Genomic DNA, 23,820 nt, shown 5'->3' with positions numbered 1-23,820 from the left:
GGCAGCGGCAGCTTCTGGCGACCAGGAGGACGAGAGCGGAGGCCTTCGGTCTTCTGAAAGCTCCGGTGAGGTAGGTGTCGAGCGCCCAGCCGGGGGAGGAGTGGGCCGATCTCCAGCAAGGCAGCGCTCCGAGGTTGGTGGGGATGAAGAAGGAGCCGCCATCTTGCCGGGCTGTGCAGGAGGCAGGGAGGCACTTCGTGGAGGCTGAGATCTGGTGAAGTAACCCCGCAAATCCCTCTGAGGAGAGGATGGTCGGGTTCTAGACTGTCTCCTCTGTTTCTTTTTTTGGTTCCCCATAGATTAGGACGGGGTTTTCAGGCAGAACAGGGGGTGTAGGACCGGAGCTCCGAAAATGCATGTCCTCACGATGGCATAGCAAACCACGCCCCCCTCAATGGTGTAGATTTAAAGGGGTACTCCCATGGAAATCTTTTTTTTTATTTTTTTTAAATCAACTGGTGTCAGAAAGTAAAACAGATTTGTATATCACATCTATTAAAAAATCTTAATCCTTCCAGTACTTTTTTTGGGCTGTATACGAAAGAGAAATCCAAAAAATAAATGCATTTCCTCTGATGTCATGACCACAATGCTCTCTGCTGACCTCTGCTGTCCATTTTAGGAACTGTCCAGAGCAGGAGAAAATCCCCATAGCAAACATATGCTGCTCTGGACAGTTCCTAAAATGGACAGCAGAAGTCAGCAAAGAGCACTGTGGTCATGACATCAGAGGAAATGCATTTCTTTTTTGGATTTCTCTTTCGTATACAGCCCCTAAAAAGTACTGGAAGGATTAAGATTTTTTAACAGAAGTGATTTACAAATCTGTTTAACTTTCTGGCACCAGCTGATTTAAAAAAAAAAGTTTTCCACGGGAGTACCCCTTTAAGGAAAAATAAACTTCCAGATAAGCCAACAGGTATCATATATATACGGTCAGCCTAAATGAGTTATCACAATATGAAAAGTTAGCACCTATCCACTGGATAGGTGTTAACTATCTAATTGATGGGAAAGGACCCTTTAAACATACAAACCCTTTAACCTGTTGGCTCCTCTGGCAGTGGCTTATCTGTCTGAAAACAAAGGTCCTTTGTCACCCTAGTGCAGCATTCTAGTGCAGCATTTCCCAACCACGGTGCCTCCAGCTCTTTCAAAACTACAACTCCCAGCATGCCTGGATAGCCTTTGGATGTGTGGACATGCTGGGAATTGAAGTTTTTCAACAGCTGGAGGCACCCTGGTTGGGAAACACTGCCCTAGTGATTGGAGCAAAAGCACGCATGTTCAGCCACCGCTTCTTGTGGTCAGATAGGTGTGGATAGGTCATAACTTTTAGTCTTTCAATACCCCCCAAAAACCCCTTGATTTTAAAATGGATCATAGTGAGTCTTTTCGTCTATATCGTCACCATCCTTCACAACATCACCACCACCATTTCTGCAGATAAACATATTTAAATTTCACCGCCAATGGGTGATTTCAAATATTGACCACTGACCCTTTCAAGAAAAAAAAAATTACATTAAAGGGGTTATCCACCGAAAGTTGAGTTTAGTGCTTACCTGCCATACAGTAATAGACATGCTTAAGAAGGATCCATGCTTGTCTTGGGGCTAAATGTCTGTGTTGTATATCCACCATAACCCTGCTGCTTTCTTTTTGTGAAATGGCTATTTCCCGTTGGAGTTCCTTCCTTCCAACTACAAGTCCCAGGATCCATTGTTTGTAAGTGTGAGGTCCCTTTTCTCCCTCCCACACATTTCACCCCACCTTTTGCAGTACAGCTGAGCTATGCATGCTGTTCATGAAACTACAATTCCTGTTAATTAAAAATTAATGTCAGTTAAAACTGGTTTAGGGTACGTTCAGACGTACGGAGATTTGATTCGCAGGATTTGATGCACAGGGTTTTCTGCTGCAGATTTCAATGTAAATTAAATGACTGAGCACAGCTTCTAATCTGCAGTTACAAATCCTGCACATTAAATCTGTGCAGGATCCTGTATGTGTGAACGTACCCTTAAAGTTGAGAAAACTAGTTTTAACGAAGAAAGTGAGGCACCTGATGATGCGAAGGTATTAGATAACTCAGAGGAGGTACTAGCTGGTATGTATTGCTGAATTTGATTCAAAGGACAACTGCAGCGAAAAACACTTATTAAGCGTCTGATCATGGGGGGTCCGAAGTGTAAAAAATAAAATAAATGCCCCTTTCCAAATAAAAGCCCTGTATTATCATAAAAAAACACAAATCATATACATACTATGTATTGCCACATCTGTAATGACGTGTACTATAAAGCTATAATGTAAATTATCACGCACAGTGAAGACCGTAAAAAACAACATCAAAAAGTGCAAAATTCACCAATTTTGGCAAAAAATAGTGGAATAAAAAAGATTAAAAGGTAGCCTTTATCTCAAAAATTATACCAATAAAAAGTACAGCTTGTCCCACAAAAAATAAGCCCTCACTCAATGGCGTTGGACAAAAAATAAAAAAGTTATGGCTGGGTCCACCTTTCCTGGGCACACTTGGAATGGAAGGCATGCAGTACCCCAAAGTTGCCACGCTTCGAATGGTCCCACTTCCAGAGAGGGGGGACTAGGCAGCGCCAGTGCCCGGGCCAGAGACGGCCAATGTACCTGGGCCAAAGTGAATCTTCCTGAGTATGCCTGTGTGGAAGAGGTAGAGTAGATGAGAACATGCAGTACCCCAAAGTCTCCACCGGGTGGTGCCAACACTCTGAGTGGTCCCCCTTCTAGAGAGGGGACTTGGCACCTAGGTAGGCCTGTGCGGAAGGTCCAAGGTGAGATCTTCAGAAGGACTATTAAAAATCCCAGAGGCCTGATTCTCTGCAGGGGGAAAAGGCGGCCCCAGTGCTTGAGATTTTCCCCGGTTGCCCTTAGGTCCCTCAGCCGGGTGGGGGTGGGGGAGGGGTAAGCAAGCTTAGGGGAAGGAGGACTTGGTGCAGATGTCAAATGGTGTGGACTGTGAGCCCCAACCGCATCGCACTGTCATGGCCACTGCCACTGCCTCCCCATCCCTCACAGGTGGGAAGGAAAGGGAGTGCAAGGGGTCTGCAATAATGTTGGTGACCCACCCGACCCGTCTTGAAACACGGAACCAGAAGTCTAACACGCGCGCTAGTCGGAGGGCTTGACACGAAACCCTGTGGTGCAATGAAGGTAGGATCCTGTTACCGCCATCCAGGAGGCAGGCGCACTACTGGCCTGTCTCACCCGCCTCATCAGGGAGGTAGAGCGTGCATGCGTGGGATAGGACCCGAAAAATGGTGAACTATGTCTGGGCAGCACAAAGCCAGATGATACTCTGGAGAAGGTCTGCAGCGGTCCTGATGTGCAAAGTGGTCAACCCGCATGAGCATGCTTAGCAGAGGGTAGGCGGGCATGCGGAGGCAGCATAGTCAGCCCACCATGAGTCAGGTGTTGTCGCTCAACCAATAAGCATCATTGTCAAGCGCCACATGTAAGCAAGATGAACTTTGACCTCTGTGGAAGCGACATGTGTAAGCTAGATAATTTTGACCTTTGTGGCAACAGTTTGAGTAATTTAATTAAAACTAGTTTTCTTTACTTTAAACCAGTTTTAACTGACATTTGTTTTTTGATAAGCAGTAAATTCTAGTTTGTAAGAAGGCGTTCAGTAAATATTCTAGTTTGTACGAAGGTGTTTTATGAATATTCTAGTTTGTACAAAGGCGTTCAGGAAAAACTGTTGTTTCAACAAAGGCATTCAGTAAAATCAGTTTTTATCTAGGAAAAAACAATTAATTCTAGTTTTCACAAAGGCATTAAGTCAAAACTAGTTTTCACTAGGGAAAACCAGTGTCACGATGCCGGCAGGCAGGTAGTGGATCCCCTGTGCCAGAGAGGGATGGCGAGGACCGCGCTAGTGGACCGGTTCTAAGCCACTACAGGTTTTCACCAGAGCCCGCCGCAAAGCGGGATGGTCTTGCTGCGGCGGTAGTGACCAGGTCGTATCCACTAGCAACGGCTTACCTCTCTGGCTGCTGAAGATGCTGAAGATAGGCGTGGTACAATGGAGTAGGCAGAAGCAAGGTCGGACGTAGCAGAAGGTCGGGGGCAGGCGGCAAGGATCGTAGTCAGGGGCAACGGCAGGAGGTCAGGAACACGGACTAGGAACAGACTAGGGAACGCTTTCACTAGGCACTAAGGCAACAAGATCCGGCCAGGGAGTGCAGGGGAAGTGAGGTAATATAGGGAAGTACACAGGTGAACACAATAAGCTAATTGGGAAGATTGGGCCAGGCACCATCATTGGTGCACTGGCCCTTTAAATCGCAGAGACCCGGCGCGCGCGCGCCCTAGGGAGCGGGGCCGCGCGCGCCGGGACAGGACCGAGGGAGAGCGAGTCAGGTACGGGGACCGGGGTGCGCATCGCGAGCGGGCGCTACCCGCATCGCGAATCGCACCCCGGCTGAAGGCGGGACCGCAGCGCACCCGGTCAGTGGATCTGACCGGGGCGCTGCAACAACGAAGATGAGGCGAGCGCTCCGGGGAGGAACGGGGACCCGGAGCGCTCGGCGTAACAGTACCCCCCCCCTTGGGTCTCCCCCTCTTCTTGGGGCCAAAGAACCTGAGAAAAAAAAACTCAATTTTTCCGTGAAGAGGTCCGATGCAAATTAGGAGGGGTTCTGTGTGGAAACGTACGAGACAGTCCAATCTTTTATTGTAAAAACAATAGATGTAGAGGGGTCTGGCGAGACTGGTCACAGGAACGTAGAACCTGTTGATGAGAGAGGCCAAAAAAAATTTTCCTGCAGATCCGGAATCCAAGAAGAGCATAGTAGAGAAGGAGAAGGTAGAGGCAGATATCCGCACAGGCACAGTAAGGCGTGGAGAAGCAGAGTTGACATCAAGAACTGTGTCACCTTCGTGCGGAGTCAGCGTGCGTCTTTCCAGGCGGGGAGGACGGATAGGACAATCCTTCAGGAAGTGTTCGGTACCGGCATAGTACAGGCAAAGATTCTCCATGCGGCGTCGTGTCCTCTCTTGAGGTGTCAAGCAAGACCGGTCAACATGCATAGCCTCCGCGGCGGGAAGCACAGGAACAGATTGCAGAGGACCAGAGGAGAGAGGAGCCGGAGAGAAAAAACGCTTCGTGCGAACAAAGTCCATATCCAGGCGGAGCTCCAGACGCCATCCGGAAGAACGCATGTCAATGCGAGTGGCTAGATGAATGAGTTCATGTAGGTCAGCAGGAGTCTCTCGTGCGGCCAGAACATCTTTAATGTTGCTGGATAGGCCTTTTTTAAAGGTCGCGCAGAGAGTCTCACTATTCCAGGACAACTCGTAAGCAAGAGCACGGAACTGAATGGCGTACTCGCCAACGGAAGAAACACCCTGGGCCAGGTTCAGCAGGGCAATCTCGGCTGAAGAAGCTCGGGCAGGTTCCTCAAAGACACTTCGAATTTCCGAGAAGAAGGAGTGTACAGAGGCAGTGACGGGGTCATTGCGGTCCCAGAGCGGTGCGGCCCATGACAGGGCTTTTCCAGACAGAAGGCAGAACACGAAAGCCACCTTAGACCTTTCAGTAGGAAACTGGTCCGACATCATCTCCAAGTGCTGGGAACATTGCGAAAGAAAGCCACGGCAATACTTAGAGTCCCCATTAAATTTGTCCGGCAAGGACAGGCAGAGGCTAGGAGTGGCCACTCGCTGCGGAGGAGGTGCAGGAGCTGGCGGAGGAGATGATTGCTGAAGAAGTTGCGAATGTTGGTGCAAAATGGTGGACACTTCCGACAGCTGGTGGGTTAGATGGGCGATCTGTCGGGCGATATCAGAGACAACTGGCAGGGGAACCTCAGCGGGATCCATGGCCGGATCTACTGTCACGATGCCGGCAGGCAGGTAGTGGATCCCCTGTGCCAGAGAGGGATGGCGAGGACCGCGCTAGTGGACCGGTTCTAAGCCACTACAGGTTTTCACCAGAGCCCGCCGCAAAGCGGGATGGTCTTGCTGCGGCGGTAGTGACCAGGTCGTATCCACTAGCAACGGCTTACCTCTCTGGCTGCTGAAGATGCTGAAGATAGGCGTGGTACAATGGAGTAGGCAGAAGCAAGGTCGGACGTAGCAGAAGGTCGGGGGCAGGCGGCAAGGATCGTAGTCAGGGGCAACGGCAGGAGGTCAGGAACACGGACTAGGAACAGACTAGGGAACGCTTTCACTAGGCACTAAGGCAACAAGATCCGGCCAGGGAGTGCAGGGGAAGTGAGGTAATATAGGGAAGTACACAGGTGAACACAATAAGCTAATTGGGAAGATTGGGCCAGGCACCATCATTGGTGCACTGGCCCTTTAAATCGCAGAGACCCGGCGCGCGCGCGCCCTAGGGAGCGGGGCCGCGCGCGCCGGGACAGGACCGAGGGAGAGCGAGTCAGGTACGGGGACCGGGGTGCGCATCGCGAGCGGGCGCTACCCGCATCGCGAATCGCACCCCGGCTGAAGGCGGGACCGCAGCGCACCCGGTCAGTGGATCTGACCGGGGCGCTGCAACAACGAAGATGAGGCGAGCGCTCCGGGGAGGAACGGGGACCCGGAGCGCTCGGCGTAACAACCAGTTTTAACTAAAAACTAGTTTTAACTGTAACATATATATATATATATATATATATATATATATATATATATATATATATCCTAATAAGCAGCACATCTGCCCAGCTGACCCAAGTATAAGGTGCACGCCATCATCGGGTTCCTGGTCAGGGAATCCAACATAAATCCAATGGAAAAGACCGCAGCACACGTAAAAGTTCCATAAAGTGCAGTGTTTATTGTGTCCTCACAACATAGAATTTTTACGTGTGCTGCGGTCTTTTCCATTGGATATATATATATAGATAGATAGATAGATAGATAGATAGAGATAGATAGATTATCATTGTTATTTTTTAAACACACAATGCAGCTGCGGAGTGGGGGTTCTGCGGTTAGCCATATACAGTAAGAATTTCTAAAATGCTGCTTACCTGAGTTTTTTAATACATGGCACTCTTAGCTATTTAGCAATTAGGGTGTGATTCCTACAATTGGCAAGTATAGAAAAAACCCAGGATAATAGCAGCATTTCAGAAGTACTTACTGCACATGGCCAACCACAACCGCATCCTTTGTTTTTACCCTTATAGTTGATAGAATTGTTTATTTGCAGCTTTGACTGGTGTTTTTGACAACCCGCACGGAAATGTATTCTTGGAACAAAGCCTTACAGAATATTGAGTTAGGGAAACTGGTTTTAGTGTTCAAGACGATTCATCAGTATCTGGATAGGAAAGCAGCACTTTGGCAGCAAATGGAAAAGCATTAAAAGTGTTCGTACTTCATCTACAAGGAACTGTTCTATCAAACCAGGGAAATAAATATTAGGCTTTATGGCAGAGTCATCGCGTGGTTTATTTTTCTCTCTGCTCCGCCAAGTATTTATTTGGGTTTTAGGTTTAATATAGTAATTACCTAGTTTGAAGCATTTTACACGGCTCACTTAGATGAATTTTCATCTATACATTATCCGCTGAAACTTAATGGAAAAACATTTGGTAGGCAACAAGAAATGACAAGAGTAAATGATTTCCTAAATGGTTTGAGGCTCGGCTGCTTCCCTTTCATACAGATATGCCTACTGTGAATCATAGCATATGGGAAATAATTTGGAAATATTAATCATCTGTACACAATTTCAATCTTTTCCAAGCTGGGCATTTTGTACCTGTTGGTTTCTCATTTTCCTATAATGAAAAAGGAATTATAACAATGGTTATGAATGTTTTGTTAAGACAGAATACATTTTTTATAGTCGTAGACCTGCCGGCAGTAGTATGCTAGAAAGGCGCAGTGGTGTTTATCTGTCCTGACTCCTAACTGATATGTCCTGGAAACCACTGATTTCTTTATAGTTTCTGTATTGACAATAAAGGACAGAAAAAGGCTAGAAACATTTTAGTCCATGGTCCATAATTTACTATTGTGGTAAGTTTTTCCTTGCGTTTTGGATTTGATTGAGTTTAATGGGATTCTGTCCACAATTCAGGAAAATTTAAAGACAGGCCTTTAAATTTAGCAGAATGCGGAATTTTCGCGGCGGAATAGCCATTGCGGAAATTCTGCTGTGTGAATGGGACAATGGAATCCCTTTGAAGTAAATGGGCAGTAAATTGTGTCGGAATTTCCGGAATTTTGCACGGAGATTCTGCCGCGTGAACATAGCCTGATAAAGAGTGTCTTACTGTGCTCCAATTGGGTTAAAACCCTTACTGACCAGGCCATTTTTAATAGATATAACTCTTACATTTTATTTTAATAATAAAGACATATGAGGGCTTGTTTTTTGCGGGACCCATTGAACTTTGCAATGACATCACTCATTTTAACACAAAGTCTATATTAAAACAAAAAATATATATATTTGTGGAGTACAATTAAAGAAAAGAAAAATTTCTACACAGTGGTACTTTAGGTTTTATAGGTTTTGTCTTACTTTTGTTTTATTAAACAAATTAAGCATGCTTAAAATTGCCCTAGTTGGACCCCAAAGGCATCTTTATTTTTCCGTATACGGGACTGTATAAGGGCTAATTTTTGTATAGATGAAACTTTTGGATCACTTTTTATACATTTTTTCCTGATATATGAAGTGACCAAAAAAATATAAAATCTGGTGTTTGTTTTTGTTTTAAGTTTGCCCTAATTACTGTGCAGTTTTTGATACGAGTAGTCACACAGGGGTCGTCGAGTCGCTGAGTGCACTGCGCATGTTCTCCGCGATGTCTGAGTGGACTTGGCGACTCACAGGCCCCCTGTGTGGCTGCTTGTAGCGGCGGATTGCCGCTGCGAGCAGGCAAAGGGGCAAGGCACAAAAATAGATCAGGACACCGGCGGATACGCAGCATAAAATACACTGCAGATCCGTTATGTGTGACCCAACCCTAAAAAGGTTTTCCAGTGTAAAAAGTGTAAAAAAAAAAAAAATTCATACCAACTTGCTCCGTAAAGTTAAACAGATTTGTAAATTGCTTCTATTAAAAAAATCATAATCCTCCCAGTATTTATCAGCTGCTGAAGTTCAGTAGTTCTTTTCTGTCTGACAACAGTGCTCTCTGCTGACACCTCTGTCTGTCACAGGAACTGTCCAGAGCAGGAGAGGCTTGCTATGGGGATTTGCTCCTATTCTGGACAGTTCCTGAAATGGACAGAGGTGTCAACCAAAGAGCACTGTTGTCAGGCAGAAAAGCAGAAAAGAACAACTCAACTTCCGCAGCTGGTAGGATTAAGATTTTTTAATAGAAGCAATTTACAAATCTGTTTAACTTTCCGGAGCCAGTTGATTTGAAAAAAAATTCACCGGAATACCCCTTAACATTTTTGTAATTCGAAAAACTTATAAAAAAAAAATAGATTGCAGCTGGAACTGTCTCAATCTGCTGCCCACTTCCCCCATACAGCTAGCCCTTTGAGATTTGCTTTACCAACTTATGTGCCCCCCTCCTCGCCAAGAATGGTTGTCCTTCCACATTTTCCTTATGGTCAACCCATCATGTCCTTCTGAGGTCAACCCGTGGGTAAAGTGTTGGGATTTTCACCTTAAAATCACTTAGCATATTGAAGACAACTTCCTGGCTGTTTTATGTTGCTCAAACCATAGGCACGGGTACCCTCACTACAATGCACTATGACACATGCAGCAGAGTTGTAGAGAAATCATATTTTATTGAATAGTTGGGAACTGGGTTTGCAATAAAGCAGGCAGCTCTTCACCACTGCTTCCTGCCCCATTGGGTTTGACTGACAGGCCTCTCCATGAACACACATCACAGCAACAACACACAATCCTTAGCAACCGCTTTCCACACACCAATGAAAACAGTCCCCGTTCTTAGCCACTTCTCTGCAGCTGTCTTGTGTTGCCTCCTGCAGTCCATACAGACTTTACACTAGAGGGTCTCTACAGAGTCTGCCTTCACTCTCCTGTCTCCTTCAGAGAAGCTATTCACAGTCCTTCTCCCACTCAGCCTTGACCTAAGCCTCCTGCTTTCTCAAACTATCCTCAGTGTCTTAAAGGTAACCGGTCATCACTTCCATGCTGCCTGAAAGTCAATTCATTCTGCCTGCCCATTTGGCCTTAATAGATACATTTCTCCATATACCCAAACAGGAAGAGATCTATCAATCAAGGCTGGTGGGGACTTATGGTTTGGGCAGCAAGAAGGTGATGACAGGTTTCATTTAAAGGACATCTGCAGCAAAAAACAACTTATCCCCAATCCACTGGATAGGGGATAATTGTTTGATCGTGGGGGGTCCAACCACTGGGACCCCGATCTCCCTAACGGGGACGAGCATTGCCGCTCCATGTGAGCGGCTAATGCACGTAGCGTCAACTTCTCTGAGGCCCCCTCCTCATACAGTTCTATGGGAGAGGCGGGGAGGCACGAATGCTGCCTCCCCGCCTCTCCAATGGAACTACATGAGGTGTGTCGGCCATGACGTCACGCTGCGGCCGGCACGCCTGCTGCACGGGAGAGACGCTGCAGAGCCACGGCCCCGTGCAGCATAGGGGATAAGTTGTTTTTTGCTGCAGATGTCCTTTAAAGTCCAAAATAGAAAACATTTTAATTTCATTAAAAGGGAATATGTCATTAAAAAAAATGTACCTACTGCGTGAATAAAAGGGGTACTCCGCTGGAAAGATCTTATCCCCTATCCAAAGGCGATCTCCGCTGCGGCACCTGTCATTCAGTGCACGGAGCGAACTCCCCTCTGTGCCGGATGATTGGCGACCACAGCCATCAGGCCCTCTCTATTCATGTCTATGGGAATGGAGGGGACGTTGGGTGACTTCACAATTGCAGAAGCTGCAAGCTTCCGTGTTCTGAACGCCGCCGCTGCCTTCTCTGGGATTGCGGGGGTCCCCAGCGGCAGGACCCTCGCATCTAACATCTTATCCCCTATCCTTTGGAGAGGGGATAAGATGTTTCCCACGGAGTACTCCTTTAAACATATTTTTTACCAGGAATTTTGAAATACATTTTAAACTTTTCTATCTTTATTTAAAAATTATCCTGAAATCTTTCAGTTTTTATTCTGGCCACTAGTCCTCATAATAGGATAACGCTTCCTGTAGAAATCACTTCTCAACACTCATCACTTTTACTCTTTTTCATCAAAGGCAGGATTACAATAAAAAGTAACTCCTGTATGTCTGGTGGCCCAGTACAGGCCACACAGCTGTGGTTACACTGAGCTGGACTCAGTGGCTGCAGACCTGTTCTTTCATGGTTCTACATTATTTGTAATGTAGTGTGTTTCTCTATGCGTATGCTGAGATTGTTAAAGATGTGATATCCCAGTACAGGTACATGGTCCTGTACTACCTTTAGGCCCTGTCAGGTTGAGTCCCTCAATGACCTGGGGGCTCCCCTGCAGGACCTGTGAAGGTCTCAAGGACCTGTGAGTAAGCCTGTCACATGTTATGTTATGTAGTTACATTTGTTGTCACATGTACTCCCAGAGAGCACCAGCTTTAACCCATGACCCTCAGCTTGACCAATGGGCTATAGTCCAGCCCCCCACTATATAAAGGGGTGGCCATATAATTAGCTCTATTCCCTCAGACTCTTCTGAGAGTAACATCCAAGTCTTTGGTGAAGCAGCTACCAGAGATCTCAGGACAAGTGATCAGCATCTGGAGTACCCCAAAAGCTACAGTTTCCAGTAAGTCTTAAGTCTATGTCTGCTGTCACTGAAGTTAGTCAAGTCCTGCACATAGTCAAGTCAAGTCTAATTACAAGTCAAGTTAATTACAAGTATTGGTCCAGCAAGCTGTGAGGTCCTCTGGGTCCTGGCCACCTCTCTGGGAATTCTGGCCTTAGCTGTGAAGATAATTACATCTGTCTTCTATTCAGTAATGTTTCTGTTTACCCATAACTGGTTATGGACTCTTTATTCACTACTAGCCCCTGGGATAGCAGAGAATCTGGGCGTGTGGTGTTCCGGAAGCCGAAAACCATACTTGCGTCACAAACACATAGGGGTTAATACCATCTGACCCCTGGGGTTAATAACATCAGATCCCACCACTCACACCGCAACACCCGTGGTCCCGCCATTCACTGCAGTGTCTCACCACAAAGAGAAAAGGCGGCTAATTGATGCAGTGTTAGGATGCTTTCCATTTCAGAAAATTGTACGAGCCAAGAGCATGGTAACATGTCCGTCCTCAGCCAACCAACCAACAAGGAGCTCCTGCTCCTTTTCCTGGGATAGGAGGAAGTATTTCTTTTTTCCCAGTCCTAAGAGAGTTGTCACAGAGAAGAGAAAAGCACCCAAGGACTTCCCTGCAAAGTACACTTAGCGACACATAGCGTAAGGTCCTGGTCCAGTGACACTCTGTACCGAAGGACAACTTCTCCTGGATACGCCAGCTGGAATGCATCTCAGCCAAGTCTGTCATCAACAGTAAGTGGAAAGAAGTTGCCATAGACCACCACAATTCACCCCCTGAAAAATCCCCGCAGTTGCTCATACATGCAGGACACTCACTAGTACTGTAGCCAGTTCAAGTAGTACCACAAGGCTCAGCACTGGGGGCGACAGATTGTGTTAAGCATACAAAAAAGCTGTACTCACCTACCCTGGTCTGACATCTCCTCATCACTTCTACTTTATCATTACTATTGACGCATTGGTTCAACAAGAAATGTCTGCTCAGCGAATCACTGAATGAGCTGGGACACTGCTATAGCCAGCAATTGGCCGAGTTGGCAGATCCTGCTGAAACAGTTGCCCAGATATTTCAATCTGTCTGAGGACAGAAATTGTGTATTTTTCAAATAGCAACCGATCACAGCTTAGCATCTCTCACTTCATTTGAGGGTGATTCTGACTCATCGTGCATGCACAGTAATAGCCGTTGAGGGCGCATGGGTGGGCAAGCCACACAGGGCCGCCAAGCAACAGGCCTAGCAGGCATGATGCCATTAGAGGAAGGCGTTGCTGCTCTAGGAAATTTCAGGCCCTGGGACATGCCTCTCTGACACTTGTGGATGCCATGAAAAACTTTTTGTTGAAAAAAAACAACCAAATTTACAAACAAAGCAATGCCTTGCATATACAAATACTAGACTGTGTCGCTAGTTTGACAACTATAGATGAAGTGACATATGTAAAACATGAGCTGAGATTGGCTGCTGTGAGAAAACCAGACAGTTTCTGTCCAATGCGTGAACAGGAACTAGGAAATAGTAGTAAAGTAGTAGTGGTGATAAGTGGGATGTCATGGGGCAAGTATAGCTTATTTTTGTGTTTAACACATCCAAAGAAAAAAAAAAAAAAACTTTTCCTGACAAACCCTTTAATGGTCCCACACTATACGTCAGCATGCTTTTCTGCTGGTATGCCAATTTATACCCCAGACATATTGCTTTTTTTTCCTAATTTTTTTTTCCTAATGTGGACTCTAGATAGGATAGGATCCACCATGCAGAGTTATATCTTGAAAGCAGCCAATGTATGCTGACATTGTGGACAAATGTGCACACTAGTAGGCGAAAGACATTGTATGACTTAGTTCCACTATGCTACTCACGCCCTTCTTCATAAAGGGATTTTATGGCCCACTGTTCCCATTATACTCCCTTGGTAAAGCGCTGAAGAGCACCGTACTAGAGGTATTTCTTTTTTAATGGCAAAGGGGAATTGCTCTTGTGAATAGAAAACTAGTTTTTGATTTTGTTGTATAAAACATATAAATCTTTTCCTCCAAAAAACATAAAAAACATAATTATATTAAAGAATTAATCCAGAATATGAATGCCACTACACGTGAATCCATAAATATAATCTATGTTCTTGGGTCCTCGTTAAATGATATTCTGAATTTATTAAATTTTTTTACTTATTATGGATTTAATGTACTTTTTAAATAAAACAGCTTGAAATGACCTCGGCTCCTGCTCTTCACTATAATGAATGGTCTGTTATACAAGTAAGAAAGTCATCATATCTCGGCCCGCAGAAAAGAACAAAACACACTTTGCATTTAAATCTAACCATTTGTTATAACATCTTGGGCTATAAAACATGATGAAGCCAAAGCGGCAGGTCTAATGCTATGTTCATAACTATTTAATATTGAGAAGGGCAGAACGTTATTGAAAAGGAAGCAAAAAGAGGGAAAAGAAAAGCAAATACTAGTGCAGGAGGGTTTTATGAGATGCTTTTAGCAATGTTTTCACCAAGGAAATAACACTACATTAATCATAGGACTTTGCTGCTCACAAAGCTGCTATAGCGGATAAAACTAGCATGTGCTGGAGCTGAAGTATACACATTAAACAACCTGTGGATCTCTTATGGGCACTGAAGATTACATACGACACACAGAATTCTCATTGAGGATAGAAGATGCTTTTCTTGGCTCCAAAGAACCCATATTACTCCACGAGTTAATGATTTTGTGAAGCATAAAATAAAAATACCCAGATGTACAAAAAAGAAGTCAGGTGGTATAATTTGGGCACTGAATGGCCATTTTATTATAGACACCTGCCCTTTCACAATTGGAGCAACTTCTTATGCAAATTAGATCCCAGAGTTCAGCATGAAATCAAGTGAGCAAGCTTTCTGTGGATCAATTACAGGGTAAGGTTATGTTCACACAGCCTAAAATGTGTGGAATGTTCACCCAGAAAACACAGGCAGACATTTCACACATTTGCATGTTCAGACGGGGCTAGGACCGATCAGAAAGGCGCTGTCTCTGAGTAATTCCCAGAAGCAATGAACAGGGTCATTGTTTCTGAAGATGCTGAAATTGGGATTTCCACAACAGAAACATCTGCCGTGGAAATTCCACCGTATGCACATGGCCTAATCCACATTAGAATGGGAAAACTCATTGATCTGAGACTTTATGGGAGGCCGGGTCATCAGCACTAGATTAGCTGGGGCCAGAATATAAAAAATTTCCAATCATGTCGGGATCTCTTGAGCAACAATGTGAAATATATTCAGAGAATGGTGTGATTAAGGAAAAACATTCAGTGAAAGGTGATACTGTGAACCTAAACAACTCGGTGATGAAAGTTGTCCAACAATGTAAAAAATCATTGTGAATAAATGTTGGTGCTTCAACTAATGTGTCCAAATGCACAACTCATAGTCATAAGTCATAACTCATAAGTCATACCTTTAAGGGCTTATCCTTGTTTTTTTTTTATTTTTTTATTTAAACGGCCCTAAACCCATCAAAATATCTAACTGATACTCTCTGATCCGCAGCTGATCCCCCGTTCAACACTCAGATCTTACTTTAGGAGCGAAAGTCACATAACTGCGGCAGCCAATTACCACTCTTGGTTGTTGTGCTCAGTACTCCTGGCATCATGGCTCCCATCACTGAGCAGTGATGCCAGAAGTATGGCGCGTGACCACTGAGAGTGCTGATTGGCTGTGGCAGTCAGGTGACATTCTCTCATAAAGTAAGACTAGAGTGTGGACCAGAGTCTGAATGGAGGACCAGCGCAAGATCGGAGAGGTAAGAATCAGTTGGTTTGTTATTTTAATGCATTTGGAGTCCTTTAATAGCAAACTACCAGATCTAGATCTCTCTAAAGCTGTGGATGGGCATTTGGATAGAAGGGCTTTTTTCAAAGGAAAACGGTCATCCTGTTCACCCACACTAAACCCAATACACTAGGGTATAGTGCAGGTGAACAGGAGACCGATGTGTGGTCTCTGACTAATATACATACCTTCTGTCCGGCGCCTGATGCCTCTGAAGATCCTCTTCTGTCGTTGTTTAATTGCGCGCTGGAGGCGGACCCACCATCTGAATTTGAATATTCATGGTCGCTGTTCACGTGAGCGCTCAGTAGGCACAAGTGCTCATGTGACCAGTGACCATGAATATAGAAGTCAGGAGCATTGTGCGTTTACAAAGCTCCCCGACCACATGGACCCCCCCCCACCCACATGTGACCCCATTTTGGAAACTACACCTCTCACAGAATTTACACTCCACTGGCATTTGACAGATCTTTGGAACAGTGGGCTGTGCAAATGAAAAATTTAATTTTTAATTTTCACGGTCCACTGTTCCAAAAATCTGTCAGACACCTGTAGGGCGTAAATGCTCACTGCACCCCTTATTACATTACGTTAGGGGTATAGTTTCCAAAATGGGGTCACATGTGGGGGGGTCCATTGTTCTGGCACTATGGGGGCTTTGTAAAGACACGTGGTTTTCAATTCCGGACAAATTTTCTCTCCATAAGCCCAATGGTGCTCCTTCTCTTCTGAGCATTGTAGTGCACCCGCAGAGCACTTTACATCCAACATGGGGTATGTTCTTACTCAGAAGAAATGTTCCCTAGTGAAAATGAAAAATTTAGGGTAACACCAGCATTTTTGTTAATTTTTTTTTTTTTCATTTTCCCATCCAACTTTAACGAAAAAATTTCAAACACCTGTGGAGTGTTAAGGCTCACTATATCCCTTGTTACGTTCCGTGAGGGTGTAGTTTCCAGTATGAGGTCACACGTGGATATTTATTTTTTGCATTTATGTCAGAATTGCTGTAAAATCAGCCATCCCTGTGCAAATCACCAATTTAGGCCTCAAATGTACATAGTGCGCTCTCACTCCTGAGCCTAGTTGTGCGCCTGCAGAGCATTTTACGCCCATATATGGGGTATTTCTGTACTCATGAGAAATTGCGTTACAAATTTTGGGGGTCTTTTTTTCCTTTTACCTCTTGTGAAAATAAAAAGTATGGGGCAACACCAGCAGGCTGGTGTAGACCTCAACTTTTCCTTTTCATAAGGAGTAAAAGGAGAAATGGCCCCCCCAATATTTGTAACTCGATTGTTCCCGAGTACGGAGATATCCCATATGGGACCCTAAACTGTTTCCTTGAAATACGACAGGGCTCCAAAGTGGGAGAGAACGATTGCATAGGGGTGGACATAGGGGTATTCTATGTCTCCAGCTGTTGCTAAACTCTCAGCATGCCTGGACAGTCAGTGGATGTCCGGAAATGCTGGGAGTTGTTATTTTGCAACAGCTGGAGACTCTGTTTTGGAAACACTGCCGTTTGATACGTTTTTCATTTTTATCGTGGGGGGACAGTGTAAGGGGGTGTATATGTAGTGTTTTACCCTTTATTTTGTGTTAGTGTAGTGTAACATAGTGTTTTTAGGGTACATTCACAGTGGTCGGGGTTTGCGGCGAGTTTCCTGCTAGGAGTTTGCGATGCAGCGGAAAATTTGCAGCAGCTCAAACTTGAAGCAGAGAACTCACTGTAAACCCGCCCGTGTGAATGTAACCTCCAGCTGTTGCAAAACTACAACTCCCAGCATGCACTGACAGATTGTGCATGCTGGGTGTTGTACTTCTGCAACAGCTGGAGGCACACTAGTTGGAAAACCTTCAGTTAGGTTCTGTTACCTAACTCTGTATTTTCCAATCAGCGTGCCTCCAGCTGTTGCAAAACTACATCTCCCAACATGTACTGATCGCCAAAGGGCATGCTGGGAGATGTAGTTATGCAACAGCTGGAGGTACACAACTACATCTCCCAGCATGGCGAGACAGCCGTTTGCAGTTCGTGCATGCTGGGAGTTGTAGTTTTGCAAGATTTAGAGGGCTTAGAAACCACCGCACAGTGATCTCCAAACTGTGGCCCTCCAGATGGTGCAAAACTACAAATCCCAGCATGCTCAGACAGCAAATTGCTGAGTGGGCATGCTTGAGTGGGCATGCTGGGAGTTGTTGTTAGGCAAGATCTAGAGAGCCACAGTTTAGAGACCACTGCACAGTAATCTCCAAACTGCACCCTTCTACATCTTGCACAACTACAAATCTCAGCATGCCCAAACAGCTGTTTGGGCATGCTGGGAGTTGAAGTTTTGCAACATCTGGAGGGCTACAGTTTAGAGATCACTTTATAGTGGTCTCCAAACTGTAGCCCTCCAGATGTTGCTAGGCAACAACTCACCGACACCACCGGTTCCCCTGCTCTGCCCGGACAACAGTCAGTGGGCAGAGTAGGGGAACCAAACTTTAACCCCCGCTCCCGATCTGCTATTGGTCGATCTTTTCTGACCGTCCAATAGCAGGGATAGGAGGGATGGCACCCCTGCCACCTCACTCCTATCCCTTCAGGGGGATCGGTGGTGTCTTGGACACCCCGATTCCTCTTATTTTCTGGGTCATCGTGTCACCGGAGACCAGTATGACCCGGAATTGCCGCAGATCCTTGGTCTGAATTGATCGCCGACATGGGGGGGTCTCAGGACCTCCACCAGGGGTTTGCACGGGATGCCTGCTGAATGATTTCAGCAGGCATCCGGGTCCGGTCCCCACCCAGTGCGCGGTGGGGACCGGAATTCCCACAGGCGTACAGGTACGCCCTGGGTCCTTAATCCCTTAACGACAACGGATGTAAATGTACATCCTGGTTTGGAGGGACTTCCCGCACCAGGACGTACATTTACGACCTGTATATGACCGCGAGCATCGGAAGGGTGCTCGCGTCATACACGGCAGGTTCCTAGCTGCCAGCCGGGGACCCGCCCATAATGGCCGACATCCGCGATCGCGCGGATGTCCGCCATTAACCCCTCAGATGCCGTGATCAATACAGATCACTGCATCTGCGGCATTGCAGTACTTTAATTGGATGATCGGATCGCCCGCAGTGCTACCGCGGCGATCGGATCATCCAGCATGGCGGCCGGAGGTCCCCTCACCTGGCTCCGGCCGTCTCCGGGGTCTTCTGCTCTGGTCTGCGATCGAGCAGACCAGAGCAGAAGATCACCGATAATACTGAGCAGTGCTGTGTCCTATGAATAGCACTGCACAGTATTAGCAATCAAAGGATTGCTTTAGATAGTCCCCTATGGGGACATAAAAAGTGTAAAAGAAAAGTTGAAAAATGTAAAAATAAAAAGTAAAAAAAAAAGTGAAAAATCCCCTCCCCCAATAAAAATGAAAATTGTCAGTTTTTCCCATTTTACCCCCAAAAAGCATAAAAATAAGCGTAAAAATAAAAGCGTTAATAAACATATCGCCGCGTGCGTAAATGTCCAAACTATCAAAATATAATGTTAATGATCCCGTACGGTGAATGGTAAACGTAAAAAATAAAAAAAAAGTCAAAAAATTCTGCTTTTTTGTCACATTTTATTAACATTTTTTTATAAAAAATGATCTAAAAGTTTTATATATGCAACTGTGATATCTAAAAAAAAGTGCAGATGACAGCGCAAAAAATGAGCCCTCATACCGCCCTATATACGGAAAAATGAAAAAGTTATAGATGGGCGATTTTAGATTACTGATTTTGTACAAAAAGTTTTAGATTTTTTTTAAGTGGTACAAAAATATAAAAGTATCTAGCCATGGGTATCATTTTAATCGTATTGACCCACAGAATCAAGAACACATGTCATTTTTACCGTAAAGTATACAGTGTGGAAACAAAACCCTCCAAAATGTGCAAAATTGTGGTTTTCATTTTCATTTTCAAATTTCCTCCCTATAAAATTTTTTTTGGGTTCGCCGTGCATTTTATGGTAAAATGAGAGGTTTCATTACAAAGTACAATTGGTCACGCAAAAAAAAAAAAGCCCTTATATGGGTCTATAGATGTAAATATAAAGGAGTTATGGGTTTTAGAAGGCGAGGAGGAAAAAACGAAAACGCAAAAATAAAATTGGCCTGGTCCTTAAGGTGAAAATGGGCTTGGTCATTAAGGGGTTAAGTACCAAGGAGCCAGGGCGTACCGATACGTCCTGGGTCCTTAACCCCTTAACGACGCAGGACGTAAATGTACGTCCTGGTGAGGTGGTACTTAACGCACCAGGACGTACATTTACGTCCTAAGCATAACCGCGGGCATCGGAGCGATGCCCGTGTCATGCGCGGCTGATCCCGGCTGCTGATCGCAGCCAGGGACCCGCCGGCAATGGCCGACGCCCGCGATCTCGCGGGCGTCCGCCATTAACCCCTCAGGTGCCGGGATCAATACAGATCCCGGCATCTGCGGCAGTTCGCCATTTAAATGAACGATCGGATCGCCCACAGCGCTGCTGCGGGGATCCAATCATTCATAACGCCGCACGGAGGTCCCCTCTCCTTCCTCTGTGCGGCTCCCGGCGTCTCCTGCTCTGGTCTGTGATCGAGCAGACCAGAGCAGGAGATGACCGATAATACTGATCTGTTCTATGTCCTATACATAGAACAGATCAGTATTAGCAATCATGGTATTGCTATGAATAGTCCCCTATGGAGACTATTCAAGTGTAAAAAAAAATGTAAAAAAATGTAAAAGTAAAAGTAAAAAAAAAGTGAAAAATCCCCTCCTCCAATAAAAAAGTAAAACGTCCGTTTTTTCCTATTTTACCCCCAAAAAGCGTAAAAAACATTTTTTATAGACATATTTGGTATCGCCGTGTGCGTAAATGTCCGAACTATTAAAATAAAATGTTAATGATCCCGTACGGTGAACGGCGTGAATGAAAAAAAAAGTCCAAAATTCCTACTTTTTTAATACATTTTATAAAAAAAAAATTATAAAAAATGTATTAAAAGTTTTTTATATGCAAATGTGGTATCAAAAAAAAGTACAGATCATGGCGCAAAAAATGAGCCCCCATACCGCCACTTATAAGGAAAAATAAAAAAGTTAGAGGTCATCAAAATAAAGGGATTATAAACGTACTAATTTGGTTAAAAAGTTTGTGATTTTTTTTAAGCGCAACAATAATATAAAAGTATATAATAATGGGTATCATTTTAATCGTATTGACCCTCAGAATAAAGAACACATGTCATTTTTACCATAAATTGTACGGCGTGAAAACAAAACCTTGCAAAATTAGCAAAATTGCGTTTTTCGTTTTAATTTTCCCACAAAAATAGTGTTTTTTGGTTGCGCCATACATTTTATGATATAATGAGTGATGTCATTACAAAGGACAACTGGTCGCGCAAAAAACAAGCCCTCATACTAGTCTGTGGATGAAAATATAAAAGAGTTATGATTTTTAGAAGGCGAGGAGGAAAAAATGAAAACGTAAAAATTCAATTGTCTGAGTCCTTAAGGGGTTAAGGGGTACTCCCCTGGAAAACTTTTTTTTTAAATCAACTGGTGCCAGAATGTTAAACAGATTTGTAAATTACTTCTATTTAAAAATCTAAATCCGTACAGTACTTATCAGCTGCTGAATACTCCACAGGAAGTGCTTTTCTTTTTTAATTTCCTTTTTGTCTGACCACAGTGCTCTCTACTGACACCTCTGTCAATTTTAGGAACTGTCCGGAGCAGGATAGGTTTGCTATGGGAATTTTCTCCTTCTCTGGACAGTTCCTAAAATGGACAGAGGTGTCAGCAGAGTTTTTAACCGTATACGGGTTAAAATTTGTACACACGTTTTGATACAGTTTAGTCCGGTTTTGAGGAATCCGTTTTTCATCAAAAACCTGATACGGGAACTGTATTGCAAAAACATTGTGTGATTGCACCCTTATTTTTTGATTTGGTCATGGAACTAGTAGTACAACAAAAGTGTGCCAGGAGCCATTTTTTTACCATGACAATGCCAGGCTGCATGTTGCTCGTGCTAATGTAAGCAGCCTGTATGGCCTAAATGTGCTACCATAGCCTGCACCATCTCTGGACTTGTCTCCCATCAAGCACATCTGGAACTTCATTGGCCGGCAATTGCAAAGAGAATTGCCAGAAGCAGATTTTGAGTGCATTCAGCGTGGCAGAACCTTCCTCAGACAATCTCATTAAAGGGGTACTCCGTTGAAAACCTTTTTTCTTTTAAATCAACTGGTGGCAGAAAGTTAAACATATTTGTAAATTAGATAATAGCTTATACCTCTAGGACCTCACCAAACCTTGGTGCATAATGATAGGAGTGGAAATAAATTTTCGGAGTGGAAAGAAATTTTAATATAACAGCGTTACTAATATAAAATTTTAATTAAATATAAATATAAACAAATTTACACATTTGTCTGGCACTGTTAAATGATAATCCCACTGGGCCCTATTGGGATATCAATAATGGATTATTGAAATGGATAATTAGCATATTGTCCAGTAATCTGGACATCATACTGCCCCCCCCTGCCATCGGGGCACGAGAGGAGTTTGGGACTGTGATTTACAACAGAGGATCATCGAGCCGCCAGGATCAGTGGTGAGAAACATCATTCATAACACTATATATATCTTTTATCTGGAGATTGACTTTATTTTTTAAGTGCACTTAATTATTCTGCTAAAAAACGGGACTTCCTCTCATTTTTTGTTTGCGGACTAACGGACTTTCTCCATATACACCGGAGTATCAGATTACTGGACAATATGCTAATTATCCATTTCAATAATCCATTATTGATATCCCACTAGGGCCCAGTGGGATTATCATTTAACAGTGCCAGACAAATGTGTAAATTTGTTTATATTTTATATTTATATTTAATAAAAATGTTATATTAGTAACGCTGTTATATAAAAATTTATTTCCACTCCTATCATTATGTTTGGTGAGGTCCTAGAGGTATAAGCTAATACTTTGACTATATTTCTATTTTGCTGCCGGTGGGGTCTGGCTATAGCTTTAACTACCTCGGTCCTTTTGTTGTGAGCTGCACCTTATTTTAAGTTTAATATTTCTAAATTACTTCTATTAAAAAATCTTAATCCTTCCAGTACTTATTAGCTGCTGAATGCTACAGAGGAAATTCCTTTCTTTTTGGAACACTGATGACATCACGAGCACAGTGCTCTCTGCTGACATCTCTGTCCATTTTAGCAACCATGCATAGCATATGCATAGCATATGCATAGCATATGCATAGCATATGTATGCTAAAGGCAGCATGGTGGCTCAGTGGTTAGCACTGCTGCCTTGCAGTGCTGTGGACTTGGGTTCAAATCCCACTAAGGCCAACAATAAAGCATTATTATTAAAATAATGTCAGCAGAGAGAACTGTGCTCGTGATGTCATCAGAGAGCATTCCAAAAAGAAAAGAATTTCCTCTGTAGTATTCAGCAGCTAATAAGTACAGGAAGGATTAAGATTTTTTAATAGAAGTAATTTACAAATATGTTTAACTTTCTGCCACCAGTTGATTTAAAAGAAATAAGGTTTTCACCGGAGTACCCCTTTAATAGTGTGCTAAGGCATGTAACTTTGTGTATTACTAAGCGTGGTACTTGATACCCATCTCATACTTGATAATGCATTACTGTCGGAAATGCATTACTGTCTATAGAGATTACACATTTCTGAGCAGTTCTAGCGCTGGCGCTTTTTGCAGAAGGTCCGGCCCTGTTTTCTCCCCCCCCCCCCCCCCCCTCCCCTTAAATAACAGGTATCACTGAGTCTGTGGGGAATTGTACTATAAAACTATGTTATGTATTGCATTTAATATTCCCCTATGGGGACTACATTCCCCTATGGGGAGATTGTTTTTTCGTGACATATTCTACTTTATGTTATTGGTAAAAATTTTTGGTAACTTGCATCGTTTCTTAGTGAAAAATTCCAAAATTTGCTGAAAAAATGGAAAATTTTGCATTTTTCTAACTTTGAAGCTCTCTGCTTGTAAGGAAAATGGATATTCCAAATAAAAAAAATTTTTTATTCACAAATACAATATGTCTACTTTATGTTTGCATCATAAAATTGACGTGTTTTTACTTTTGGAAGACATCAGAGGGCTTCAAAGTTAAGCAGCAATTTTCCAATTTTTCA

This window comes from Hyla sarda, chromosome 3, assembly GCF_029499605.1.
Source record: "Hyla sarda isolate aHylSar1 chromosome 3, aHylSar1.hap1, whole genome shotgun sequence".
Lineage (NCBI taxonomy): Eukaryota > Metazoa > Chordata > Amphibia > Anura > Hylidae > Hyla > Hyla sarda.
The sequence above is the reverse complement of the archived record's forward strand: the minus strand, read 5'-3'. Positions refer to the sequence as shown.